This window comes from Haliaeetus leucocephalus, unplaced genomic scaffold (assembly GCF_000737465.1).
Source record: "Haliaeetus leucocephalus isolate CR32 unplaced genomic scaffold, Haliaeetus_leucocephalus-4.0 Scaffold587, whole genome shotgun sequence".
Classification (NCBI taxonomy): domain Eukaryota; kingdom Metazoa; phylum Chordata; class Aves; order Accipitriformes; family Accipitridae; genus Haliaeetus; species Haliaeetus leucocephalus.
In genome coordinates this window covers 3,132,523-3,140,068 of record NW_010973023.1, presented here as the reverse complement: position 1 = coordinate 3,140,068, position 7,546 = coordinate 3,132,523, and positions in this window count along the sequence as shown.

Sequence of the window (7,546 nt, the reverse complement as noted above, 5' to 3'; positions counted from 1 at the left end):
TCAGAGGTTTTTTTTACACACTTAACTCACAGCTCAGCATCTTGGTTACAGGAAGGTTTGGGGTCAGAGACAAAACAAAACTCAGATCCTTCTTCTGTTTCTACGTAGGCTATATTTAGCACATTTCTCTTCAAATGTTAACTAGAGATAAAGACAAGGAGCTGCCACCTAGGCTGTGTGATCCCTCACCGTAGTTTGGCCCTCCTTTGAAAATGCCTTTGAACATAGATTTTCCTCCTTCACCTTGGGGTAAAGTCCTTCTAGGCTAGAACTCCATTCCTTGACAGGCTGGCACTGGGCTCGCCTACCTAACTTGTAAACCAAAGACATGAGTTTGTAGAAGTGCATGCTTTAAACAAGTTGTATAAATAATTGACTACTTTCCTTCCCACCTGTCATCCCTGGAACAAGTAACTAGTGTGTGCTAGAGTTAGAGGAATGAGCACAAGTGTGAGAGTGCATCATTGTGTATTTGCAATGGGTAACACATATATTTCTTGAACTACTTAATTTCTTTTGTAAGCCTCTGATTTGTTTTTTCCTTAGTATTTACCTTGTCATATCTGTTCTACTTTTAACTGTGATAATATTGCAATAATCTCTATGGAGATGTATGATTTTTACAAGATAATAGACAGCAGCTGTCAAAATGGAAATAGCTTCCATTTGTGGCATTCCAAAAAATCCTTTCTGAGTCTGAATTTTGTATAATATGTGTATATAACTTGTTTATTTCCTAAATAATATCTTTGTCAAAATCACATGCATTGTGGAAACATCTAGATATATTTTGTTCAGCTTTGCTAGCTTTGTTGAGCATGATGGGGTGAAGGATGTTAATTTTAGCAGAGATCAGCTGATGTACATTGTTCGTTATTCTTGGAGAACTTTGGTCATGTGCCTAAGTCCTTTCATGGTACAAAGCACAATAAGTAATGGTAAAAAACCCTCTTGTTCCTTGTGAAGTTGTGGCAGTAGATCTACTCTTTTTCTTCACGGCACCCTGTGTCTTCCTGCTAAATATTTTTCAGATTCCTTTACTTGCCAGTCTTCTCTGTCAAGGAAAAAAAATGTAAAAAAATGACCAAAGTGTTCATATCTGTATTGTGTAAGTCCCCCCATATTCAACTTACATGGAGCACAACCTTGTTCAAAGCACTGCAGTATATATACACCATTGTGCATATGGGATATGCAGAACTAACTGAAGTTTCTCACTTTTGCTTCTCTTGTAATTTAAGAGTGCCAAATAGGACTCAGATTTTTGGACATCAATTGTTCATACCCTTTTCTAGCCAGTATGGTATAAAATTGAATAATGTTCTTTCTCATTTTTCAGTTACCAAAAGGCTCAGTCACCTGTAGGAGGGGAAAGTAGTAACTTAGAGTGAATCCTTTAGACAGGAATGTATCCTAAAGGGCCATAAAAATTGGAGACTTGATGTCTTGCTGTGAAAAGGTGACAAGGCTTTTTCTCTGAAAACTTTGTTCAGTACAAAGTCCAAATTCTTGTATTAAAAGAAAAAAAAGTTGTCCTTCCTTAAACCTTTTAAACACAGCTGTCTGTCATGAGATTCATTTGCTGCTAAAATTGGAATCACTTTGAGCCTGAACAGATACCCAGGATGCTCTTTCTTTCAAATGGTCTCTGTAGAGTCCTTAACTGTAGATCAATGTTTCTGAATTTTTATACAGGCTTTAAAGGGAGCATTGAAAGGAAATGTTCTGTTTCCTAGAGCTAGTCATGGGCTGTTACATTTGGAGAGATTTTACAAAGTGGTTTCCTTACTGTTTTGTCAGTGTTATTACCTGAAGGACCTCTTGGGCTTAAGTTGATTTACCTCATTCTTTCCCATCTGTCCGCACTAATAGACAGGGATAATATCCCCAAATTCTTTGTAAACATGAAAAGAACTCCCAGTGCTAGAAAGACGGCTAGAGAGAGCAAGCAGAGCAGGTACGGGTCACCAAAAATGAAGGGATTCCTGATAATAAATGAGGAGTGTTATAGAATAGGAGGAAGTGCTCTTCATATTGGTTAAGACCATGTTTGAAGGGCTTTCTTGAATCAAGGTCAAATCTCATTTTGTATAGAAGTCTCAATTTTTATTTAAAGTGTCATCCTCATTTTGCTTCTGACCTGATAATTTCAGGCAAGCAACCTGAACAAAGAAAATTGGATAAAACACTTATTTTAGATTTTTCAAGAATTCCAAAAGTCCTTATGCTCCCAAATTCTAGTTCATTCATAATCTCATCAACCTGGTTACCAAGAGATTTATTTTCTCCTCCAGTCCCAAGAAATAAACCTTCATTGTTGTAATTTTCTCTGATGTTCTTTGAATGTTAGAATTCCAAAATGTTAGTCTAGTAGCACCTTACATCTTTTGTTATTGGTTCATACAATCGATTTCTGTATAATATTTATGTAGGAAGTCCGTAGGGCATATACTGCCAGCTTCTGAAATAGCAGAAATAGCACATGTGCCTTCAGGTTTCAGTTAGCAACAGAAATCACTGAGGAAGGCATACAGAATTAAAAACAAAAGCCTATGTCAATGCAAATTTAAAATAAGATTCTGGTTCTTGACTACACACAAGTTAATTCAAAGATTCGTGCTTACTGACAGCACTGTGTAAACCTTTACAACTGTACTCCCTGATTATATAGTAATGAATCTGAATGAAATCATTGCTACAACATCCTGTCTATAATTTATGGTGGTTGGGGATTTGTGGGGGGTGGGGGGGGGGGGGGAGTTGCGTGGTTTTTGTTTGGGTTTGATTTTGGATGGGTTTTGTGGTTTTGGGGTTGTTGGTTTTTTTTTATTTTGATGTTTGCTTTTTTTTTTCTTCATGGCCTAAAATCTAACTGAGTACAAATATAGGCAGCTTTATATGTACGGTGTGCTGATCTAAAAGTTTATATGCAGACCTTTCTGAATTTCAATCTTTTGCATACTTACAGCTCTGGGTGTGAATGTAACTGTTTGGGCTGATTTCTATGGCACTGGGATTTGTCAACTAATAGAAGTATTTAACTTCTTTTTCTCTTGCATTTTCTTCCTCTTTTTCATCCACCTCTCCCAGTGGAAATGGAAAGAAGAAAATGTAGAAAAATAAGACAATACACTTGTCAGTACCTGTTTTTTACAGGGTTTTGCACAGTTTAAACTTTTAGATGAGGAGTGATAAGGATCCAAACCAGAAATCTATGTGAAATGGGAACTGCAGTGAAATATTACATTACAAATAGGAAGAAATATGGTAAAATTATTTACAATTTTATGAGTTTTGTGATATGATACTCACTACCTATCTCCAGTGAGTTCCATAGGAGAAAAAGTATTTTATTTCCTCATAAGACTCAGTATTAACAGAGCAATACCCTAATAAAGGAACAATACTCAGTGCTTGCTGTTAAGCTAGCAAGAGAAAAGCTGATGTGCCCTACTGTATTGTCACAACTGAAATCTTCTTAAAGAATTGAATTTGATCATTAAGAGAAATTACCTTTTAGATAAGATCAGAGAAGTACCAAGTATTTAACTTGTGCTTTGAAGGCAAGCAGGAATTTGTCAGTTGATGTCTGTTCATATGGGAAGCTTTGTGCTGACAGTTTTGTTCTGTATGACAAATACAACTGCAGATAAATGACCTTGATTTCCAGAGTTTAACTCGAGTGCTTTTCAGCAACCTAAACTGCAATTAAAGAAAAATAAAACAAAGAAGTGAGGATCACAGCTCTCTGTCGAGTGATTGATCTGAATAATCACCACCACTGTTTCAGTTTCACTGATTCAGTAAGATTTCTGGAAGGGCAACACACATGCATGCACACGCACAAGAAGGTCGCTTATCTACTTGTCAAATTGTTTAAGCCACTGGTTATCAAGGGACCCAATCAAACATAATGAAGAAAGAAATCTCATTAGTTACAACAGACAAACAGATACACACACAGACGGATAACTAAAAGGGGAATGGTTTTTCTCTGAGATATCAGGGACATCTTTAAAAAAATTTAGTTAGTTAGTTATTCCACAAAGAAGGACATAGAGATTTACTGTGGTGTTCCCACGCTCAGATTTCCATTCTACATGAGCCGCACACAGAACTTCAAATCTGTTCTCCCAAATTCCAACAAGTGCTTTAACTTCCCTGTTTTGGGGCTATTGTCCTTGAATATATGTAAATAATTAGTCCCAACAAATGGGCAAGAGTCACGTCTCCAGGTCAAATGTATTCAGTTTAATGACTCAGCAATACACCACTTCTGAGTCTTGCCTTGTCAGCTTCCCTTAATTCTGTCCTGGAAGTACATGAAAGAACAATTTATTCTCCTGTTAGCTATGTTGTTGACCTTTGCTAAGTGAACTCACAAGATACTTAATATCAACCATGGTAATAATTTTTTCAGCTTTGATTTACCCTCTAGGTAGATCAGTGAAACACTCACATTGCTGAACATATTTTCGTGGGACAACTTCTGTTTATAATCAGCCTGGATAAACTTTGAACCAGGTTCTTGAAAAAGTTAACAAACAGTTGTTCCTTTGTGAGCCAGCCAGTCGGTTCACAAAGGGTATCCAAAGACGTTCCAAAGTTACTGTGGATTAGCCGTTCAAGTGGACTAATTAAATTACATTAAACCTCTGTGTGGTGATGCTTAATCAAAATTACAAGATTTCAGTTCAGTTCAGTTTAATGTATTTTGAAGTGAATTGCACCAAATCAATTATTCCATTTAAATTTTGAATGAACATGTTCATATGAGTAGTAGATGGGGTTAAGTAATCTACTTCAAACTCACACCTTTGGTTAACTTAATTAACTTTTTGACCATGCCCATGTAGCCTCAGTCAATTTAAGCATTTATACAGGCACAAGGAAATCTAGCCCCCATTCTTTTACCTTTTTTCAGGCCAATATTTTAGAATTACTAGAGAGAATGTAGTACTTTTTTTCTGAAAATACTTTCTCCCTCTGACTGCTTGATCAAATCAGATCAAAGAGTTATTGAACATATCTCACAAATTAAGAATTACAGTAATGATGTCTTAGGCACTTGATCTTAAAATAACTAAAGAAATATACTTCTTACTGAGATAAGTAGAATTCACCAAAGTTGATAGTCAAGGGAAAAATAAACCTTTCTTAAGTTTCTGTTCTCTTTGCAGAAAAATTAAGTGTAGAATCTCCTCTCTTAGTAATTCTCTCTTAGCCAAAACCAGTTTTGAGTCAGGGAAATTAAATCAATTTAATTTATTGCTAATTAGCAAACTTTTCATTGCCGATTCTTCTGTTGAAAAATAAAAACAAACAAATAAGCACTTAGGGAAAACATCTCAGCTTCCATCTGGACACATCTCCTCCCCCTCTTCCCACTCTCCAGTCGCCTCCGAGTGCAGGTGACACTCGGTCCCTCCTGGGACGTGATGGGTGGCACAGGAGATGGGGGTTAGCGCATTGTGGTTCCTCCTCAGCTGCTCCAGTGTGGGTTCCTCCACTGACCGCAGTGCCTTTGCGGTCATGCCTCTTCCTGGGTCTCCTCTTTGTCGCCACTCAGGTGTCTTTTTGGCTCCTGCCCTGCTCGGAGCAGTTAGCTTTGCTTTGACGTTTCTCCTGCTCTACCATCCCTCCTGCCCTGGCATGTTTCTTGCTTCTCTCGTGCCCCTGCCCTGCCGTTGTCTCTTGCATCTCCTCCGTTATCCAGCATCCCTCCTTTGGCGTTGTTTTGTTGGTGTTTACCATCATTACTTAAATGCCTTCACAGAGGCACCATAAACTCATCACATTGATTCAGTTTTGGCACACGGTGCGTCTATGTGTTCTGTTAAGCAGCTGTGTCTGGCACAGGGCAGCAGCTGGCCCCCTCCCGCACAGGCTCCCCCTTCCCCCCTTTACTACCAAACCCCTGACAGTTACGTCCAATACAGTAATGGGCTCCTAAATTTCTTGTTTGGCTAGACTCAGACAATAAACTTGTCAAGATTTTTCCTGTGAAAGACCTTTAGAGAGCCAAAAGGTGTACACTCTAAACAACAGATTTCCTGTTATTATTCTGCATCCTTGTATGCCTGAGGCTATTCTGCTTCTGTCAGTGACCAGTTTAATAACTCATTGACCATTTTTTATAGTCTTCATTCAGACAAAACTTTCTTGGCTGCTAGCATGCTGATGTTTCCAAAATGACTCAGAAATATCTCTTTATAAGCAAATAATAAAGGCCTCACCATGTTTGAGACATTTGCTTGCAAAAATGGTATCTGCTGGGAAAACCTGATCTGTTAAGAGTGAGATGTTCATCAATTTCCATACAGAAATCAACTGAGAATTTTTTTCAGTTTTGAGTTTCACTTAGACCGTGGCAGTCCTTCCCTAAACAAAACCAACAAACATTTCCTGAGAGGATGGGCATTGCCCAAATCAGATTTTCACCATGAGTTGATAGTTAACTAGTGAACTAAATCAAGAAGAAAAATAAAAAATAAAGCCAGATTGGTTATTACATCTGGTTCTTTGTCACACAAAGGTAAAAATTAATTGCTAGGCTGAAGAAAAGGCAAGGCTTCTTCTTATGGAGACAGTGATACCTTATGCTGTCTAATATTTTAATGAAGTTTTGGGCTAAATCTTCCTGTTGCTTCTCCCTGGCAAATTTTCCTTTTTGTTGTTGTTGTTGTTGTTGTTGTTGTTGTATTCCCAACAATCACTTCAAACTCTGAAGGCTCTTCAAAGCAGTCTACTTACTACAGCAGGGCAGTATGTACCTCAGGATTTTCAGTGGGAAATATATGCCTGCCCTGTCTACTCATCACTGAAGACCAAAATATTTTCTCATGGGTTAAGAAGTTGGAAACAATAGCTCTGCTAACAAAATCTGATCATGAATCTAGACCAAGTCATAGGTAAGAAACTTAAAAGGAGAGAAAAGATGCACTGGGAAGAATGAAACTCAGAGGGTTTCAGCATAGTTCAAAACCTTAGAAGTGGAAATCAGATCCAGAATTAGCTTTTGCATTTCATCCTTAAGTTAAATCACCTGAAATTAGCATTTTCATATTAAAAGGTGGAGGATTATAAAATTAAATTTTGACCCACCAGTCACAGAATATCTGAGTGGAATGCCAGGGCAACATGCCTCAATCTTTGCATGTCAGTTCCTGACAAACCTTCTAAAATAAGACAGGTCAGTAACTTACTGTGGCTATTGGTTGATAAAAAACGTGCAGGACCTCCCACTACTTTTTTCAAGTGAAACAACCCTAGAATCTCCAAATATCCTTTCTACACTTACATAATCTATATATAAACACCTTTTTCATGTTTTCTATAATAGTTCACATAGCTGTGTAATCATGAACATTTTATTTCAAATTAAGTAACATGTATTCTTAATTTAAGTATGTTTTTTTACTTTACTGCATGCAAATGCATCCAATATAATAAGAGCTAGACTAACTGCACAATGTATTTAGGTTTTTCACAGCTTTTAAAGACCTTTACAAAACCAGTTTTAAAAAGTTTTCCTGCCCTTCTCAGT